The sequence below is a fragment of the Rhipicephalus sanguineus genome, chromosome 2 (assembly GCF_013339695.2).
Source record: "Rhipicephalus sanguineus isolate Rsan-2018 chromosome 2, BIME_Rsan_1.4, whole genome shotgun sequence".
NCBI classification, from domain to species: domain Eukaryota; kingdom Metazoa; phylum Arthropoda; class Arachnida; order Ixodida; family Ixodidae; genus Rhipicephalus; species Rhipicephalus sanguineus.
This window is the reverse complement of record NC_051177.1, coordinates 76,463,651-76,483,306: the sequence shown is the minus strand read 5'-3', so window position 1 is coordinate 76,483,306 and position 19,656 is coordinate 76,463,651.

Here is a 19,656-nt window from a genome sequence, read left to right as displayed (position 1 = left end):
TGTGCTCGTGTGCTCAGTCTTCTGCACTGCTTTGTTTACGCTCTGTCATACCAAACACACAAGCATCCATTTTAGCTTATGTAGTAGTCCAGCTCATACACTGGTACTTCTCCAACGGCAGGATTACCGGATATCTGGCTTGTGAAGTCAATCTAAAGTGCATGCCTGTTCGTGTAGACTTGTGTGCATCCACCATTGAGATGGAAATGCAGCTGTGTTTTAATATTTTAGCCAGTATAGCTCGTGAATGGAATTTGAGCTGTGACAGCAACACTTTATAGGGGGTGAGTTACTAATATTGTAGACTTGTGTGCATCCACCATTGTGATGGAAATTCAGCTGTGTTTAATATTTTAGCCAGTATAGCTCGTGAATGGAATTGGAGCTGTGACAGCAACACTTTAGAGGGGGCGAGTTACTAAATTATTGTGGATTTCTCGATGTTTGCATGTATAAAACACATAGCTGGTTAAATTAGTCCAGATTTTAGCTATTTCTTAACATATGACCTTCCGTACTGTTCGAAGGCATTGAACCATACGAAATGCTTTGGCCTTTGTTGTGGGCCGAAGGTTAGGAGTTCATTATTACTAGAGATAGATAAAAATAGGTCAGAGGTTAAAGTAAATTTTTCGCATCAACTTCTTGTGGGCAGTTATTCAGAGCAGGGTTTTGAAGTAATTTAGCAATACAAGCAGATTAGTGCTCATTTAGTGTCTGACAGTGCACACTGTTTTATTTTAGTACCTATTTGGGCATTTCACACCAGTGTGCCAGGTTGTTTTTGAACCATTTCCAATATTTGTAAAACTGGTGCTGTTATGTTTCAGTATGGGAAGTAGTCATTCAAGCGTTATTTTCGGGGAAAGAATGCATGATGCAGCAAAGACTTTCAAACTTCGCATGCAGAAATGAAGCTGTGTCAGGCAAATAATTGACACATGGTTATTGCGTCGAGCTATTACTACAAAGCGTTTGTTTTCTTTAACATAGTCACCAATCTTTCATGACTATGATAGTCGAATTTATTTTGATTTCAATTTATGCTATTTGCAGTCGTGAGGAAACATTGCAAAATGCACCATTTTTAAGTATATTGTAAAAAAGACTGAATGTTTCATGTGAAATATATTCCAGTATGCGTTCAGTGCATATACCAAGGGTTGAAAATGCTGCTGGCAAAAAGAAGCAAAAATGTCTTCAAATTGGCACTTGGAAGAAGTAGTGTTTGAACCCATATTGCGGGCTCTCTTTCACTGTGTAGCAATCCCAGCTAAAATGTTGCCTACACATCATAGTGTGCTTTCCTCGTGCGATAATTTAGACAAAGTTTTTAAGGTATAATATTATCTTCAAGCGAAAAATAATTTTAATTTTTTCAAATGAAAAATAACAAGGCTGTGGGAAGTTTCTTGGCTTTGCCTTCACTGCACAGCACATCATTGTTCTTGCATGGTATTTCAGACAGAAGTATTGCTTAAATCTGCAACATTTAGACTTGCACTATATGAGCACAGGGGCACCCGCGTGAATCCTGTGCCAATGTGCTGTGCAGCGAAGGTCAAGGAACGAGACTCTGTGCAGGCTAGGGATTATTCACTTCAGTAAATTTTTTCTTGCTTACAACCAGCAGTATATATTTTTTAAATGGAATATAAATTGCCAGCAAAGTATACCACACAATAATGTCTTGGCGACATTTCTGTTTGGAATGCTACATAGCAAAAGCTAAGCTGCAACATGGGTCAAAAGCTATTTTTTCCGACTGTTACAGTTTGGGTGGAACGTTTCTGATTATTTTGTTTTATAGTAGTTTTATGACAAAGTGGATATCTATTTACTTATTTATTTATTACTTGACAATACTGCTGACACCAGTAAGCAGTATTGCAAAGTGGGCTACAGTGATAAGTTACACATAAAATGATCTTGCTAAGCAAAAACAGGAGCATAACATATACAAAACCAAGATAAACCAAGAACATCTATACAAACCGTCTTAAGGAAAATGATAAGGGAACAGCACAAAATAAAAGGCAATGAACTTTGGAAATCAACCTTCGGTATTCCATACGAAAGATTAGTCTTTCTTCTGATAATGTTAACATTAGAACTTCAGCATTTTGCAGTGTTTCCTTATGGCTGAAAAAATGTAACTTGAAATGCAAATTAGTAAACTATTTTAGCCATGAAACACTGCCACCTTCAGATTAAAGAAAGAAATATTCTGCATTAAAACGGGAACAAACAGTGCTGGACACGGGACGAAGAAAAGAACAATAGACGAGGGTGCTGTCGCCTTCGTCTACCTTTTTTTTCCGTCCCGTGCCCAGCGCTGTTTGTTCCCGTTGTAATCATGTACTAACCAGCCCAGTTAGGTGCTATCCTGAAATATTTTGCTCTAATTGCTCAATGCAATAACTTGTATAAGTTATCTTGCATGACGCAGTTTCACATCTGTAGATGGATGGATGCTATGTGTGTTCCCTTTAAAGCGAAGCATTGACATGCAAGTGGCCAAGCTCAATTTTTGAATTGGCTTAATGCCTTTCCTACCTGAATTAAATTTCTTTCCTTAAAAAAAAACTTATAATAGGTAGCTTATTTTTCGGCATTGTACAAAAGACCCTGCAAGTTTGTTTTGGCTGTTCTCGCTGCTTTTCCACTACCAATCCTCCATCCGTCTTTTACTGATTTTCTTGTGGATGTGTTCATCTTTATCAAGCTTTCTCTAAGCCTAGGGCTTCATGAGAGCTAGTTCCCAACACGTACATGGGTGGACATTTTTACATTTATTTAAAGATGGTCCGTCATTTCCATATCTCTCTCACAATCAGTGCATGTGACGCCTACTTACTGGATCTCACTTTATGACTGCCATATTCTAAGACAAGATTAACTCGCTTCAGACATTGCACTAGCTTATCATATGCTTCCCTCCTTACTTCGTCCTTATTCTTGCGATAGGTACTCAGAGCTTTTCATTTTAGTATTTGCTATCCATTAAATCATCTCCCCCTCTCTGACATTGCACCTAACGCTTATCGTGCATAAAGTTTAATGCATGCTCTCAGCATCACGAAATTTCGTCCTGGAAATTAGCACTTGACCGCAGGTATGATCTTTTTAGCAGCATGATCTTTTTCAAACAGCAAAGGAGTTCGTTAAAAAAACCACCTTTTATACTTAAAATGGGGATGACTAATTCCATACCTCGTTTATTAAAGTTAACCTCTTTCAATTTCCTTACGCTTGTTCTTTGTGTTGTGCTTGCCTCATGGTTTGCAGTCTTTATGGATCTGGTATATTTAAAGAGTTGAATAGCCGGTCACCTGCTTATGACACTGCAGCTTAAGTATGCACCCACTATCATTGCCATAGTAGCATTTGGTACAGTAGAGGTTGTAATGAATGTAACGAGATGTGCAGCTCATGAAATAATTGTTGAACAACGAATGTTGTTGGAGCTAGTGATTCAACAAGAGGACTCCTCTTTAGAGGGGCAACAAATTGCATCAAGGTTGCTGCAACAACTTAGACACATCAATTGTTGAAACATTGGCTCCAACAACACGCTTTGTTCAATGGTTTGACATTTATTCAGCCGCCATCTTCAGCTCAACTTTGTCGCGTTAAGATGTACAGGATATACAACTGTCATGTTGTTTTCTGATAGAATTCAAGAGCTATTGACAGCAAGCCTTGCTTCTCAATTTAATTCTCATCCTTTACGTTTACGCTTTAATCTTTGTCATCTTCAGCCTTATTATATGTGCACTGCAGCAGTAGCCTTTCGCAGTGGTCTACAATTTGCCTCGTCTTGTGCGAGCCGATTCCATTTTATACATGCGCAATTCTTCATTTCTTCACACCGACATAACTCTCGGCTTTCTCGGCAGCATTAAGTACGAAAATTGTAACTGTTAAGACTTTTGCTTCAACATCATGACAATAATTGAATAGAATTGGTAATGCACGTAAATAAATACTCTTGCAGTTAGAACGTAGTGTGTTTAACCCTGAGTTCTTGTGTACTATAGCAATAAGTCTTCGTGAAATCATGCTGCTTGTTCTTCATATATTAGAACGAGTCCAGAAATATCTGCAAAATACCGTTTCTGCTTTTTTGATTTCTGAAACAATGATGCTAAGGGAGGCCATGTGCACATGCACCATGGCAATGTTTAAATGTGTATAAATTCTGAACATTGCTGTTGCTCTAGGTGTTTTCTTTCACTTCCTTTTCAGACGTACAGAAAGGAGCGAAGTGGAGCTGTCCATGGGCCGTGCACACAGTTTCATAAGCAGGCTTGCAACACTTTTGACAAATATGTTCCTGAATACATCTGCCAAAGTGGCATTTAAGAAGCATGTAGTAGTGTACTTCACTGTTTATTTGGCATGAAGCAGCAGGTATGCTTCCGTCATCAGCAGTTCACACAGTACAGTGCATCTACACATGGCATGCTACCCCCACATCTACCAGCTCGGATGTGTAGCTTGATTGTAAAATGTTTACTTTGACTTAACACAACAATTATTAACAAAATGACATGAAAGTTTTGCCACCTATGCAGGCGACATTCTCAGTATACGCTGCCAAATATAAGCGGAGTTTGACCAGTCCATTAGTCGCACATTTCCTTGTAAACATCTCGTAGAGGGCTGCTGTTGTTGTTGCAAGCCAATGCGCCGTGATGAATGAACCATGATTCAAGATTTTTCTTTTCCTCCGACCTTTGTACACGAGTAGCATCGTCGAATTGATTAGGTCAAAGTTATGCCTTGCATTCAGCAGCGTTCACAAAGCTCCGTCTTAGAACATGTTGCATGGGTGTTTTTCGCAACATCCTCTTTGTGTTCTTTAACCTTCGATTATCTTCTTCAACCCATTTCGTCTATGCAAGTTGTGTCGCAATCCCCACATTGTACTTCGTAGATGATCCCGCTCTAATCTTCGGCGGTGTTTGTGTATACCTTGTCCTTAGGACATGTGTTCACAAAGCCCAAAGACCGCACACCTGCGGATGATTAGAGCAGGGTATTCTACAGAGTACGTTGTGGGGTTCATGACACCACTTACATCGGCGAATTGGGCAGGAAAATGCCAAAGACGTTCAAAGAACACAAAGTGGGAATGTTGCTAAAGCCACCCATGGAGCGCATTTTAAGACAGCTTGTTGAATACTGCAAGACGACAGGTTATAGTTTCGACCTTAACAATGCGACGATGCTGGCTCAGGAACGAAGGTGGAGGAAAACTATTGGAATTATGGTTCATGCGTCATGAAGCATCTGCTTGAAACAACAACCACAGACCCATACCGAACGTGTACGTGGACGTATGTGGCTAGTGGACTGGTCGACCTCCGCTCACTTGTTGCCAGCGTATACCGAGACTGCCACCTGCATAGGTGGCAAAGCTTCTATGGGATTTTATGGTGCAGTTGTGGTACAAAACAGTTATTTGCATTAAGGCAAATGTGCCGTATTATATTGGACAGTACGGGCAGACCATTCTTTAGTATCTTAACGTAGGAGGCACGTAAGAAGACCTTCTTTGAAGGAAATTGTTTTATTCTGGTCACGGAACAGTGCTCTCATTCAAACAAAGTGACGGAGTGCTTTGTTTTATCTGTGGTAACGAAAGCACTTCGTAAGAAGACTCCTTTTTAGAGAAATCGTTTAATTCGGATCGCGGAAAAGTGCTCGGCACCGCTATACCTTCAGCTTTGTCCGTGTTTAGGGGCCAGATTTTTTGCAGTGTAGGTGGGATAACGCTGGCGCGCTTCTCATGTGTTCGGCTGTCGAGGCTCTACGAAAACGCCGTGCGGAAGCCCTGCTGGGCATTTCTGCGAATGCTTTCAATACGAGGGAAGTTTTTACTCAAAATAATAAGCGTGGACAAAAATGAAGCATACAATTGCTTACAGTCGCTATCTGTTTACGGAATATGTACAGTGAACGCTCATTTGGGGAATCCCCAAACAAGCTTTCTTGCATGAAATAAAGGTAATCCCTGAGAGATCGAACTATGAGACACACGCTCTTACAGTGGTCTGTCTGCATGAATAAATGGGGCATGCCAGAATGAAGAAGACTCGATTAAGCAAAAGCGCGGCCGCGGCATATATATGAGCACTTATGACTGCACGCACAAGTAGCCGTTCTTGCATGGACGTTATCAAAGCTTTTTGAAAATAATTTATTTCGTAAGCTTAAGGAACATAGCGCCTGCTGCGACTTGTGCGCGCCATCAGCAAGTTTCAGTTTTTTTTTTTTTCTTATAAGTTCTTGGACGTTTCATTATCGCTATTAATCAGTTGTTGTCGTACTCTACGTTTTTCTGTCTCCTCAGCGAGCAATTTCCTGGTTCTTATTATTATTTTGCAATACAGTACGCACATTCGTTTGGGCAAATACAAACATGATCACATGCCGTGCCTTCTTTCAATAGCGTAGCTGTTTAAGCCGGTCGTAAAATTTTTGCTGTCCGCAGAAAACCACAGGTGGGCATGCGGCACAGGAATTGGACAAGCCCCAATACCGAGTACAGCGGGTGCGAGCGTTAAACGAAAAACTCTGCTCTCTACTCGGCGAAGTGGAGCACGTGAAACGCGTGACAGAGAGAGAGAGAAAGAGATAGATAGAAAGAGAAAATAGAAACAAAGAAAAATAGAAAAAGAGGAAAAGATAGAGAGGAAAAGCGTTAGAAAAAAAGGGAAAGAAAAATACTGAGAAATAAAGGGAATAAAGGACATAAAAAATATAAAGACAGAGAAATACATAGAAAGAGAGAGAAAGAGAAAGAAAGAAACAGACCCTAAAAAGAAAGAGGGAAATAAAGAGAAACAACGAAAGGGAGAGAGAAAGAGGCAGAGAGATAGAGAGAAAAGGAAGAAAGATAAGTAAAGATAAAAAGAGAAAGAAATAGAGAGCAACGGTTACAAAAAACGGATATAAGAAATAGAGAGAAATAGGACGAAAGAGAAGGAAGAAAGAAAAAAAATAAAGAGAATGAAAGGAAGGAGCTCCGCCCTTCGTTCAGGCTTGGAACCAGGCTGGCATAATTTTTTTAACGTGATTTTTACCGCTCCCCTTCCGTTCCAGTGAGCTTGTCAGTATCTACAGCATCAAAGCGTGCATAGACCAAAGCGTAAGACCGTAGGCTTCGCGACTGCTGTGAGAAGGAGAAGCTATCTACGAGGCGAAACATGCGTTATTGTGGATATTGTGCAACGCATAGACGAACAAATATCACACAGCAACGTTCGTTAGAATAGCTCTAGAAATGACGGCAGAAGACAAGGTCCAGCTTGAGGTAGGAGTCGCACTGAAAAACAGAAGTTATTGCGGCAACCATCCACACAATTAGGTGAAAACAATGCGTAGAGTCCGCAATGGAAGATATTAATGCGCAACATTCCTTAGTAAGTACTGCCAGCAATTGTGGTCGCGAAATCGTGTCTACAGCGCCAGAGGTGTGGCACCCTTTCGACAAGTTTCTACATGGCTTCGTAGAAAACAAACAATGTTGAGATGGGCCAACTTGAATTTCGAAGTGAATCAACCCAATTGGAGCAATCAAGGCTACGCTTGATGGCCTCGTGGAAGGTTTCAGTTCACTGAGTCTCCGACATGACGAGCTTGAGAAGCATGTATTCTCTATGAGTCAAACCCCAGATCCTACTAAAGGAAAAAAGACTAGTTCCGCCTCGGCCGAACAGACAGCGGCTGCATCTCGCGGCATCTTCTACGACCAGCTAGCCTTCAACCATAATCGTGGCAGCAAACCACAAGCCGATTAGAATTTGGCAGTGGAACTGTAGGGGATTCCAGCGCAAGAGGAATGTCCTTCAGCAGTTCATCCGCTCGCATCAGGAAAAACCGCATGTCATTCTTCTACAAGAAACGCTCACAGACTCGGTCTCACTACCGGGCTACAAGGCGTACACGATTCACGATAAAGAGAAAAGGGGCATCAGCACCCTTGTAACCAATAGAAGCACTTTTATCTCTCACAGCATTAACGATCCCGTAAGGAAAGTAGAGTACTCCCTAATAGAAATTATACCCGGTAATCTAAACAAGGACTCAATATATACAGTACGCCTTCGGATCTCAGGCAGAGATTCGCAGCGATCATTGCCAGAGCGGCTAGTAAAGCAAGGAATTCCCCTCTAATCATAGCTGGGGACTTCAATGCGCCGCATCGGGCGTGGGGATATCCGCAGAATACCCACAAAGGCATCGACCTATGGCAAAGTGCAGCCAATCATAACCTCACTTTAATCACTGATCCTGCTTTCCCAACTAGAATTGGCAATTCGTGCTCTAGAGACTCTGTGCCGGATCTTACATTTGTCAAAAATGTCGATTCGATGACCTGGTCAAACTTATTGACAGATCTTGGCAGCGATCACCATATCTTAGCCACTAGCATGTTTGTGGAGACGAAAAGACTGAGAAGCTTTACCGTCACAGACTGGGACCTGTTTCGAACACTCCGAGAAAAGCGTGGGCAATCCCAACACTCACCTCCTGATTTGGACCGATGGTCTGAACAATTAAAGAGGACGTCAAGGCAGCCACGAAGTCAATCCAGACCGACCTCGAAGTCGACAGGATGGACAGCCGGTTGGCGCATCTTCTGGAGGCTAAAAAGTCACTCCTCGACCGATGGAAAGGGCAGAGGCTCAATCGGAAGCTTCGAAAAAAGATTTCAGAACTGAACGGGACCATTGAAGAGCATTGTCAGGTACTAGCTAAGCAGCAATGGGACGAACTCTGTAACTCTGTGGATGGTCAGATGAGAGTCGGAGGAAAATGGAACTTGCTAAAACACCTCCTAGATGACACGAATTCTAAGTCTAATCAGAGGCACGCGATAGAAAAGGTCCTTCATGAAGCGAAGCGGTCGGAACCCATGGGCGTCATTGCGGATAAGTTGGCAAACAGATATCTTCCGGTTGGTAGCGTGCGTCCGACGGACTATCCTACGTACAAGGGCGAGCCGAATCCAACACTTGACGAACCATTCAGCACCAGCGAAGTCAGGGCAGTATTACATAGCCTAAATGGAAGGTCTGCCTCTGGTCCGGACGGAATTTCCAACAGGGCTCTCAGGAACCTGGATGACGACTCCATCGAGTATCTCACTGAAGAGATAAATCGGGTCTGGAAGCAGGGCTTGGTTCCAGAGACCTGGAAGTCCGCATCGGTGATACTCATTCCGAAGCCGGGAAAACCCCCAGGCCTCGCAAACCTTCGACCCATCTCCCTCACGTCATGCGTGGGGAAGGTTGCAGAGCACGTCATTCACAAACGCATTTCGGACCATGTCGAGAAGAGCAATTTATTTCCATACAACATGGTTGGCTTCCGTCCGGCTTGTCGACGCAGGATGCGATGAAGCTCATCAAGTGTCAAATAATCGACAATCCAACCAGAGACGTCCGGGCTATTCTGGGTTTAGATTTGGAAAAAGCTTTTGACAACGTGTCTCACGCACACATTCTGAATGCCATATCGGATCTCAATTTGGGCGCATCCTTTCACGGTTACATCAGCTCCTTTCTCAAGGGGCGGAAAGCGACACTTAAAATTGGAGACCTAACAACAGAGGCTTTCGAGCTTGGCCCTAGAGGAACACCGCAGGGAGCGGTCGTTTCACCGCTATTGTTTAACATAGCAATGAGAGGTCTCTCGGAAAAGCTCTCTGCTATAGACGGTGTTAGTCACACAATCTATGCAGATGACATAACTATATGGTGCACCAAGGGATGTGAAGGAGATGTTGAGGCGAGTCTCCAATCGGCAGTCAATGAGGTTGAATCATACCTGGAAAACACGGGACTAAAATGTTCCCCCAGTAAGTCCGAGTTGCTCCTTTATAGACCAATCAGACGAGGTCCCAAGCCCAGGGGATGGAAGCCACTCGCAGATGTCGATATCAGGCTAACCACACGTGATGGAAACCTCATTCCTAGAGTCGAGTCCATACGCATGTTGGGCATGGTTATCGAATCCAATGGATCCAATAGGCTTACGTTAGATAGGATTACAAAGAAAACGGAAATGGTCATCAGACTCATTACTAGAGTGTCTAATAGAAGAGGAGGCCTGAAAGAAGACAATTTACTCCGGATTTTCCATGCCTTTCTCATGAGCCACATCATCTACGTAGCGGCCATGCACACCTGGCACAACTTCGAGAAAAAGAAGCTTAACACCCTCATTCGGAAAAGCATCAAAAGGGTGCTAGGCATTCCGATGACGGCTAGCACAGAACGCCTTTCTCAATTAGGTGTGCACAATACGCTGGATGAAATCATCGAAGCACAAGAATCAGCCCAGCTTGCTCGACTATCCTGCTCTTTGGCAGGGAGAAGAATCTTAGCCATTCTGGGCCTCAATCCAGTGCTGGCAGAGGAGAGAAGCCATCCAATCATCGAGGAGCAAAGAGAAAATATTCTTGTCGCACCGATCCCTCGCAATATGCATCCGCAGCACAATGAGGGAAGGCGTAGAGCAAGAGCGATTGCGATCCTGAAGAAGATCAAGGATGATCCTCAATCGGTCTGCTTCGTAGATGCGGCACAATATGGTCGCTCATCTCACTATGCCGTGGTCGCAATAGATAACAGAGGTGAAATAATCTCGTCGGCCTCCCTGACTGGGACCACTTCTTCTAAAGCGGAGCAGGTTGCTATTGCTTTGGCACTCTTGGATGATAACAGGACGCAAATCTACTCGGATTCTAGATCGGCAGTCAGGGCGTTTGCCTCGGGCTCCATAGCGAAAGAGGCACATGACGTTCTTAAGAACCGGACCATAACTATGCACACAATCATTTGGTTCCCGGCACACCTAGGTCAAACTTTGGACTCCCTCACCAACCTCAACGACATCGCCCACTCCCAAGCGCGCGTACTAACTCTCCGCGTGGGAGGAGAAGCCTTGTCACAGAGCAGGGTTCAAGAGTTCCGAGACACTTTATTCACATTTAATGAATTCACGAAGCATTTTTATCTGGAAAGAAGAGTATTTCCTCCACCACACAAAAAGCTCACGAGACCACAGGCGATGACCTTTAGGATGCTTCAAACTAATTCTTATCCGAATCTGGCTTTCATGCACTGTCTATTCCCAAGTGACTTCAGCTCACAATGCCCTGGCTGCGGGGGAACGTGCGATTTAGAGCACATGCTTTGGCGGTGCCCCTCGTTACGTGGGGATAAGGACCTCACAGAGCAGAAATGGAGCTCGGCCCTCAAGAGCTCGGAATATCAGCAACAACTTTGGGCTGTCCAGAGAGCCTGCGATGCGGCGGTTAGGCTAGGTCTAACTGTCCCCACGTGGGAGCGGCCCGCGGTGTCACCCTAAGGGGTGGCACTTCTCCGGATCTTTAAATAAAGTTCTTCGTACCGTACCGTATCAACCCAATTTTGGGGTCGATATGAAGTCCAGCTTGCGGGAGAAAGGCGTCATAAGCCGGCCAGCTTCCACTGGCGCACGTCAGTCAGCGCTTTCTGCTACTCGCCGAACATCGCAGCCCCGCGCCGAAGCATAAGTCTTCCTCGCGGAAGTGCTACCTGCACGCGCATGTTGTGGCCGACGGCTGTTTACCGTATCTAAGTACAAAAACCCAAGTTTCACGCAGCTTCTTACCCTGCGGACACATGTGAATACCGGACTCCGTTGCGTACGTCCCGCACTTCGGCACCGAGTTCTGCACTCCCATATAAGACGCCTTCAATGATAGCGACTGCATATTGCAGTGTACTTTCAAGTGTTGTCAAGCGCACAGCCGAAGCGGGAAAACCTCGACATTTAATTAGAATTACACACAGCAGGTGGCATTCTAAAATTTCGTTTTCAGCGCACGTCGGTGCTCCCGAAGCAGACGACGCAACCGCTAGCACGTCACGCCGACGGTGGAGCCAGCATTTCCAGTGGGGGGCCTCGCGCCCAATATTCACGTTTTGCAAGAATGGGTGTTTAGCCCAGTGAAGAGTTGAGACCCATAAGCACGATATGGCCGTACGGGGTCCTTCATCGTCATCTATTGACAGCAACATGCTGTCAATAGATGACGATGACGTGCACGAGACTGGCGGCCTACCAATGTGAGCCGAACACCCGACCGGCGCCTGTATGTGTTGTTATTTGTACGCAGCGGTATTTTGATCAGGGCGTCTTGAGGGGCTAGTTAGTTCATTCTATACAGGAAAATAATTGCGCAAAACTTGAAAGGGGCACCACAAAGAAGACTCGCGAACAGATCGGGCGCAAATTACGAACTGTTTCAGTGACCACAGAGCATTACTTAAGTAGGCCATCCGAACAGAACTGCGCAGACGCGAACAAGCACACCGAGTTCTTACGCCCCTTATCCACCAAAAATAGACATTTCTGCACCGTAAAACGATGTCGCGACATCACTTACACTGCAGCGATCACATTTAGTTTTGATGATAAAAGCTTCCAAAACTTCCAGAGCACGCGTGTTCTTGCTACGCCCCAGTATCTTAGCCTGATGAAATCGTGCCTCGCATTCACAGGCTGCACAATGAACGGGTAAATTAGCCATTTCATTATTTTCGACACACAGCTGGTGCTGCGCGTGCGTGGCAAATGTTGTGTGGGACATACAGGCCGCTGCGTAAACGACCGCGCACGTGAACACCAGCTGCCTCAAAAATAATGACATGGCTCATTTGTCCGTTCTCTGCGCAGACTGCGGATGCGAGGCCCGGTTTCATCAGGTTAAGATACCGGGGCGTAGCAAGAACGCGTGTGCTCGGGAAGTTTTGGAGGCCTTTATCACCAAAACGAAAGGTGATTGCTGCAGTGTAAGTGATGCCTCGATGCCGCTTTACGGTGCAGAAATGTCTTTGTGTGTGTGTGTGTGTGTGTGTGTGTGTGTGTGTGTGTGTGTGTGTGTGTGTGTGTGTGTGTGTGTGTGTGTGTGTGTGTGTGTGTGTGTGTGTGTGTGTGTGTGTGTGTGTGTGTGTGTGTGTGTGTGTGTGTGTGTGTGTGTGTGTGTGTGTGTGTGTGTGTGCGTGCGTGCGTGCGTGCGTGTGTGCGTGCGTGTGTGTGTGTGTGTGTGTGTGCGTGCGTGTGTGTGCGTGCGTGTGTGTGTGTGTGTGTGCGTGCGTGCGTGCGTGTGTGTGTGTGTGTGCGTGTGTGTGTGTGTGTGTGTGTGTGTGTGTGTGTGTGTGTGTGTGTGTGTGTGTAAGGGGCGCAAGAACTCGGTGTGTTTGTGCGCGGCAGTTCTGTTCGGATGGCCCATTTAAGTAACGCTCCGCGGTCAATGAAACAATTCGTATTTTTCGCTCGATCTGTTCGTGTGTCTTCTTTGTGGTGTCCCTTTGAAGTTTCGCGGAATTATTTTCCGGTATAGCGGTATTTTGCAGTGCTGAACTCTCAGTCGCCTGTACATGAGTAGCTGGCCAGGACCGAACCCCTGACGCCCCTCATGGAGTTTTATAATGTAACCCCATTGTAACGGACGGCCACTAATGCGAATTTTTGTTAGTTTATCTTCTATTTTCGTCAAATTACTCGCCCCGGTGGTACAGTGGTTGTGGCGCTCGACTGCTAAGCCAAAGGTCGCAGGATCGAATCCCGGCCGCGCCGGCCGCATTTATCGATGGAGGCGAAATGCTAGAGACCCGTGTACTTAGATTTAGGTCACGTTAAAGATGTCATCGTGTGACGACACGTTATCTGACGTCGTGATGGCGTAATAGTGGCATCACAAATTTTGGCGACCTGTAACGTCATGATCATGTCATATGAGGACGACATCACGTGATGATGATTTTTTGCATCACTCGTGTTGACGCCGCCGACGTGGGACGCCGGTCAACTTTCACATTTGATGAGGCCATAGGTAGGCAAGCTCACTCATGAGTCGACTCACTCAAGCTCACTCAGACTCAGATCGAGCCTTGTGTCTGAGTGAGTCCGGGTGAGTAATATTTTGGTGAGCTTGAGTCCGAGTGAGTTCGGTTGAGATAAATTTTAGTGAATATGAGTCTAAGTGAGTCCGGTTCAGGAAAATTTTGGTGAGTAGTCCGAGTGAGCCCTAAGCACAAAATATATAATTCTTGAGTGAGTGTGAGTGAACTCCAAATTTTTTAGCCGACCTATTGTGACAACTACTCAACTTCAGCATTACTGTCAGCCTTATGACTGTTCACGTTGATACTCACTTCAACTCACAGATAATTCAACGCACTAGCGTTCATACGCCAGCTCTATATTTATTGGTAAGAGGCGTGCCTTGACCTCCACGCCCTCAGCCCCCCCCCCACCCCCACCCTCCCCGCTTCTGCAAAATGTATCAAAGAAAGTTTTTGATAAAAATATCTCGTGTGAGTCATATCTTTCAATAAAAAATGTCCTTACTGGGTTGAAATCACTCATAACTCGTATGTGTAGGTACGAGATCAAAATACGTATCGTAGAGCACCGATTAAGCGAGATATCGGCGTTTAAGTGCATTGACATCCTTGTAGAAAACGCTAATTATACGCTAACGGACTCATGAGTCGACTCACTCAGGCTCACTCAGACTGAGATCAAGCCATGAGTCGGAGTCTAAGAGAGAGAGAGATAATAAAACGAGAGAAAGGCAGGGAGGTTAACCAGAATTGTAGCATCCGGTTTGCTACCCTACACTAAGGGGAGGGGGAAGGGAAATAAAGATGGAAAGGAAAGCGGAGAGAAGAGCAGGCGCGCGATAAAAAAAAGCATTTAAACAAAAGGGAGGTGTAGAGCGGGAGTACTAAAGCCTATTCAATAGGCCACTGGCACGCAAAAGGTTCAGTAAGGCCTTAAATGATTTTCGCTGTGCAGACAGTTCGGGTCGGCATTCCAGCACTGACTGTTCCGACAAGGGTCTGTCGTCAAGGCGGGCCAACACAGCAGCTAGCGACAGTATGTGCGAGCTGTAGCGAGTGCAGCGACAAAGAACGTGCTCTATCGTTTCTTCGCTGTCACACTGGCTGCAAGCAGCACTCTCTGCCATGCCGATTCGGAAGGCAAAAGATTTAGTGAAAGCAAGTGAGTACGAGTGAGTAATAGTTTGGCGAGTTTGAATCTGAGTGAGTCCGGTTGAGAAAAATTTTAGTGAGTCTGAATCCGAGCGAGTCCGGTTGAGGAAAACTTGGTTGAGTCTGAGTCCGGGTGAGGCCTAAGGGCAAAATATAGTTCATGAGTGAGTCTTTGCGAGCTCCACATTTTTTGCCGACCTATGGATGAGGCATCTAAGGCTTTCGTCTTAATGCACGACGACACCTTATCGTGGCGCGAAGCCTCGACGATGCATGAAACTATAACGCAAGAAAACCCGTAACTCGAGAAGCCACGATCGTCGGTTAGGTGAACAAAGGCGTATATCCGGTCGCAAACAAGAGTTCCCGTCATCTTCTCCCTTCGATTGTATACCACGGCATATTTTGGTTGCACTACGAGACAGGGTTTTTTCCTTCTGCTTGTAACCAATTCTAAAAGTGAGAGCAGCATTTTGGGCTAGTTGGTGATCCATGTCATCAAAAAAATTGCGCGACGAAAACACGGTCATAAGAAGACAGGTACAAACACAGCGCAAACTTTCAAGTGATTTATTGTGCCACTGGATATGCTTATATATTGCCACAGTATACGTCACGCATGTGCGCAAATGGACGCGACGCGATAAAGACCGCGCAAGCATAAAAAATGAATAAAACAAACAGTTACACGTTAGAAGATCTTAGGAACACAAGCTCCTTATCGTCGAGGACCAGTGATGGTGAGCTAAAGCACAAATCACCTAATTTTATAATCGCCTCTGCCTCTGTCCCTTCGCAAATTAGCTGCGTTCTGCCACGTGATACGACCGTACACGGAGCAAAGGAAGGGAGACAGCCACAATCTCCGACAGTGGATCGCCAAAAAACCACCAATGCCATTTTTTACATTGTTGTGGTGTTCACGTAGCCGGTCATTGAGGCATCGCCCGGTTTGCCCAGTGTACTGCTTCCCACACGAAAGAGGGAGGGAGTACACCGCACGTTCGGCGCACTCAACGAACTTGTTCCGGTGCCGCTTAGCGAACTTCTCTGGCGGGATGGCATTTGGGTCCGTGAGCCTGCATAGCGTCCCGAGCTAATTGGGAGCCGAGAACACCAGCTTCACGTTTGCCTTCTGGGCAATCTTCTTCAAGTTGTGAGATATCCCATCCATGTAGGGTACAACGTCTACTTTGGGGCGTCTGCCGGACGGAGCATCAGCGGCCGTCAATTGCCATCTGGGTCGCGCTCCTCTTAAAATCCGTTCCGCGACGGACACCATGCACCTGTTTGGGATATCCTTCCTCTGACAATCGTTCAATTTGCTGCTCAAAACTTGCGCCCACTACGTGGCAGCAAGACTTTCTGAGGGCGTTCGTGAAGTACAAATTGACTATGGCTCGTTTAACAATCTTTAACAAGCTTAACAAGAAAACGTGGTTTGTGTGGAACCGGCTACGTAGAATGTGCCAACGCCTGTAGTTTTGTCCGAGCCTCTATTGCGGAGCTCCATTGTGTGAGCCACCTACCATTTGTGAAGGACGTTTGTAGAAAAGGCTCACTAAATCAGACGAGTTGTGTCTTGCTCCGCTTGCACGGTTTATAAACCAGTGAAGCCTAACTGTTCTCTAGCCTGGACAAATGCTCAAGAAAAAGAGCGACCGAAGTGTGCGCGTCGACGACGTATGCGAACGTCGTGATCAATAAGTAAACTCAAAATCCGTGAATACCGCTTTAGGACGCGCATGTTCGCTAATTCCTTTTTTTTTTCCCGAAATGCGTAGCTGAATAGAACAAGCTGTCTGAAGAGCAAGTATGTTGCCAAATGAAGAAATATTTCTATTTATGTTGCAACACCCCCCCCCCGGCCCCTCTTCCCTTGTTGTAACGTCCAAGGGCAATGCGGTGTCATTTATTAATCTATACCAATTCGCTTTTTGTTTTTGTTATTTCCACATTGCTCTTCTAAAACGTACAGTCGGCGTCAGAAGTTTGAAGGCAACTAAGTCTGAGAAAACATTGAATTTCGAAGCAATTTTCGACTATATTCGGTCGAACTGCACAGCACATGTCGTGAGCGCGTTTTAGGACAGGCCTGAAATCTAAATCGCCTACCGAAGCAGCGGGGGTATTCAGCGTTTTCTTGTGCTTCGTGGTTCTTAAACTTCTGGCCCTGACGGTGCATGCGTATTCACGTGCGACTCAAGAGGTGCATCTAAAGACGTCGAGTCACCGAGCGTGGCATCGTTACCGCGCGCGCATATTTGTTTCCTGTTTTCTGTTGTTTCTCTCACCTTTTTTTTTTTTTTCACTCGTACGTATTCGTAAGCGAGACGAGCATGCGGCGGCGGCACCCAAACCTTGAACTACCGACGCCACGATGCGGCGTGACCCGCAATGACCACGCCGCAATGCACAAAGCACCACACAACCACGCACACACACGCAACTCTGGCACTTACGAGTGCGCGTAACAAACGCGACGCGAATTGAGGAAAAATAAAAGAGGACCGAGCGTCGCCTCTAGTCCCTTGACGACCGGGAAGCTGTTAATGACGAGCTCACGTTTTGACATGTATAATACGGACAACTGCTCGTTGACTTCTGTCGCACGCCGAACCGGTTATATATGTATACACTCTTCGCGAGCGTTGATTTTGTCTCCGAAAACTTCATGTTTACTGTTATGACACGCTATTATTTTCTCCTCACGAGGAATCGATGTGCAGTATGGTATTATGACATCTGGCAGGAAATGCTGACTCTGTGAAGTGTCAATAATAGCACCGCAAAAATGAAGGCAGCTTCACCCTGTAGTAGTGCCAAGCCTGAAGGAAGTGTGGAGCAGGGCAGCCTTCTTTGTTTCTCTTCGGTCCTCTCTTTCTTTCCTCCTCTCTTTTCCAGTTTTTTTTCTACCTTTTCTCTCTCTTTATTTATATTTATTTCTATTTTTCTTCCTATTCTTTCTTTGTTTCTGTCTCTGTCTCTTTCTCGCTTGCTTCCTCTTTTTTTTCTATTTTTATGCGTGGTTTTGCCTGCGTTACGCCAAGCGACGCCAAGGGCCCCTAAAGTGCTCCGCACTAGATATCATCATCAAGGCGCTCGAAGAACAAGAGTAAGAAGACGCCTCCTTTGCGCGAGCGCGCGCTCAGTATGCTACAGATGGCTATGCTATGCGTGGTTTTGCCCGCGTTACGCCAAGCGACGACAGCATACGACAGTCCGGGCCCCTAAAGTGCTCCGCACTTAATAGCGCAACGAAACGGTACAACAGAAAGGAAGGGGAGCAATGGCGCACTGTGTTGCGCCGGTGTTCGTCTACCTTTTTGTTTTCCCGTTTCGTTGCGCTTCTTACGATGCTAGTAATGCCAAAACACCAATTCGGCCAACATTCAACTGTGTGAAGGGCTTCGTAAGGAGATTTGTACACACACATATACACCCATACACACCTCTCTATGTATATATGTATGTATGTATGTATGTATGTATGTATGTATGTATGTATGTATGTATGTATGTATGTGTGTGTGTGTGTGTGTGTGTGTGTGTGTGTGTGTGTGTGTGTGTGTGTGTGTGTGTGTGTGTGTGTGTGTGTGTGTGTGTGTGTGTGTGTGTGTGTGTGTGTGTGTGTGTGTGTGTGTGTGTGTGTCAGCATCACACCCTCGCTTGTGGTTACTCATCCAGAGGTGTTCTTTCCGACATCCGCGTACTCCCCCCTCACCCTCCGCCCCACTTACTTGCTCTGCGCCTTGCTACTTAACAGATTGGAGAGCTTATCGTCTTTCCTTACCTCAAACCAGTACAACTCAAAGACAGAGAGAGAGATTTATTTACAGAAAGGCAGAGAGGTCGGCCTGAGCAGTATAAGTCAAAGCTAATATGTCAGGAATTGGGGTTTCCACCGCACGACGATTAGGAGGTTCCTAAATCATGCTGCGGGTTCCTTCGCCGGCTGTCACATGGACACCTTTATTGCAGAATCTCGTCTTTCACCGAGTGGGGCGCTGTATCTGATAACCTCTCCATTCGACGAACTTACGTCTTCCCTGCTAACGTTTATACGCTCACTGCTGCCATCTCTCTCTTCTCTCCCCGCTCCACCCCACGTACGCGTAACGCTCTGTTGAACCTAAATCCACATCGCGTGTTCACAAAACAGCAACAACGAGAAATAAAGACACTTGCCATGTTGCGCAACAACGACGTGTCCTCTGCACCGCCCTCTGGGCGAGAGACATCATCATTATCCTGCCTCTGCACATAGTATCACCACCGCACGTGCAGAAGGGATGCAGAGGTCGCTCGCCCTGTTTTTCTTACGTCGTTACGCGCGTACCGTACTCGAACCACGGCTGCGTGTCGTGCCGCGCCCTTAAAGCTCGTGGCCGGCCCTTTTGTGTCCTCTCCGCGTAACGCGTTGGCGTGACACACGCGACGCGGCCCGCCCGTGCGCCTTTGGATAGCTGTCTGTATACGACGACACCGTCGCACAGGAAACCGGCGTTGGGTGTATCATCTGGCGAACCCGTTGCACGGTGTACATCAAGGTGGCCATTATTTTCTTTTGAAACCTTCTTACCTTACATCAAGC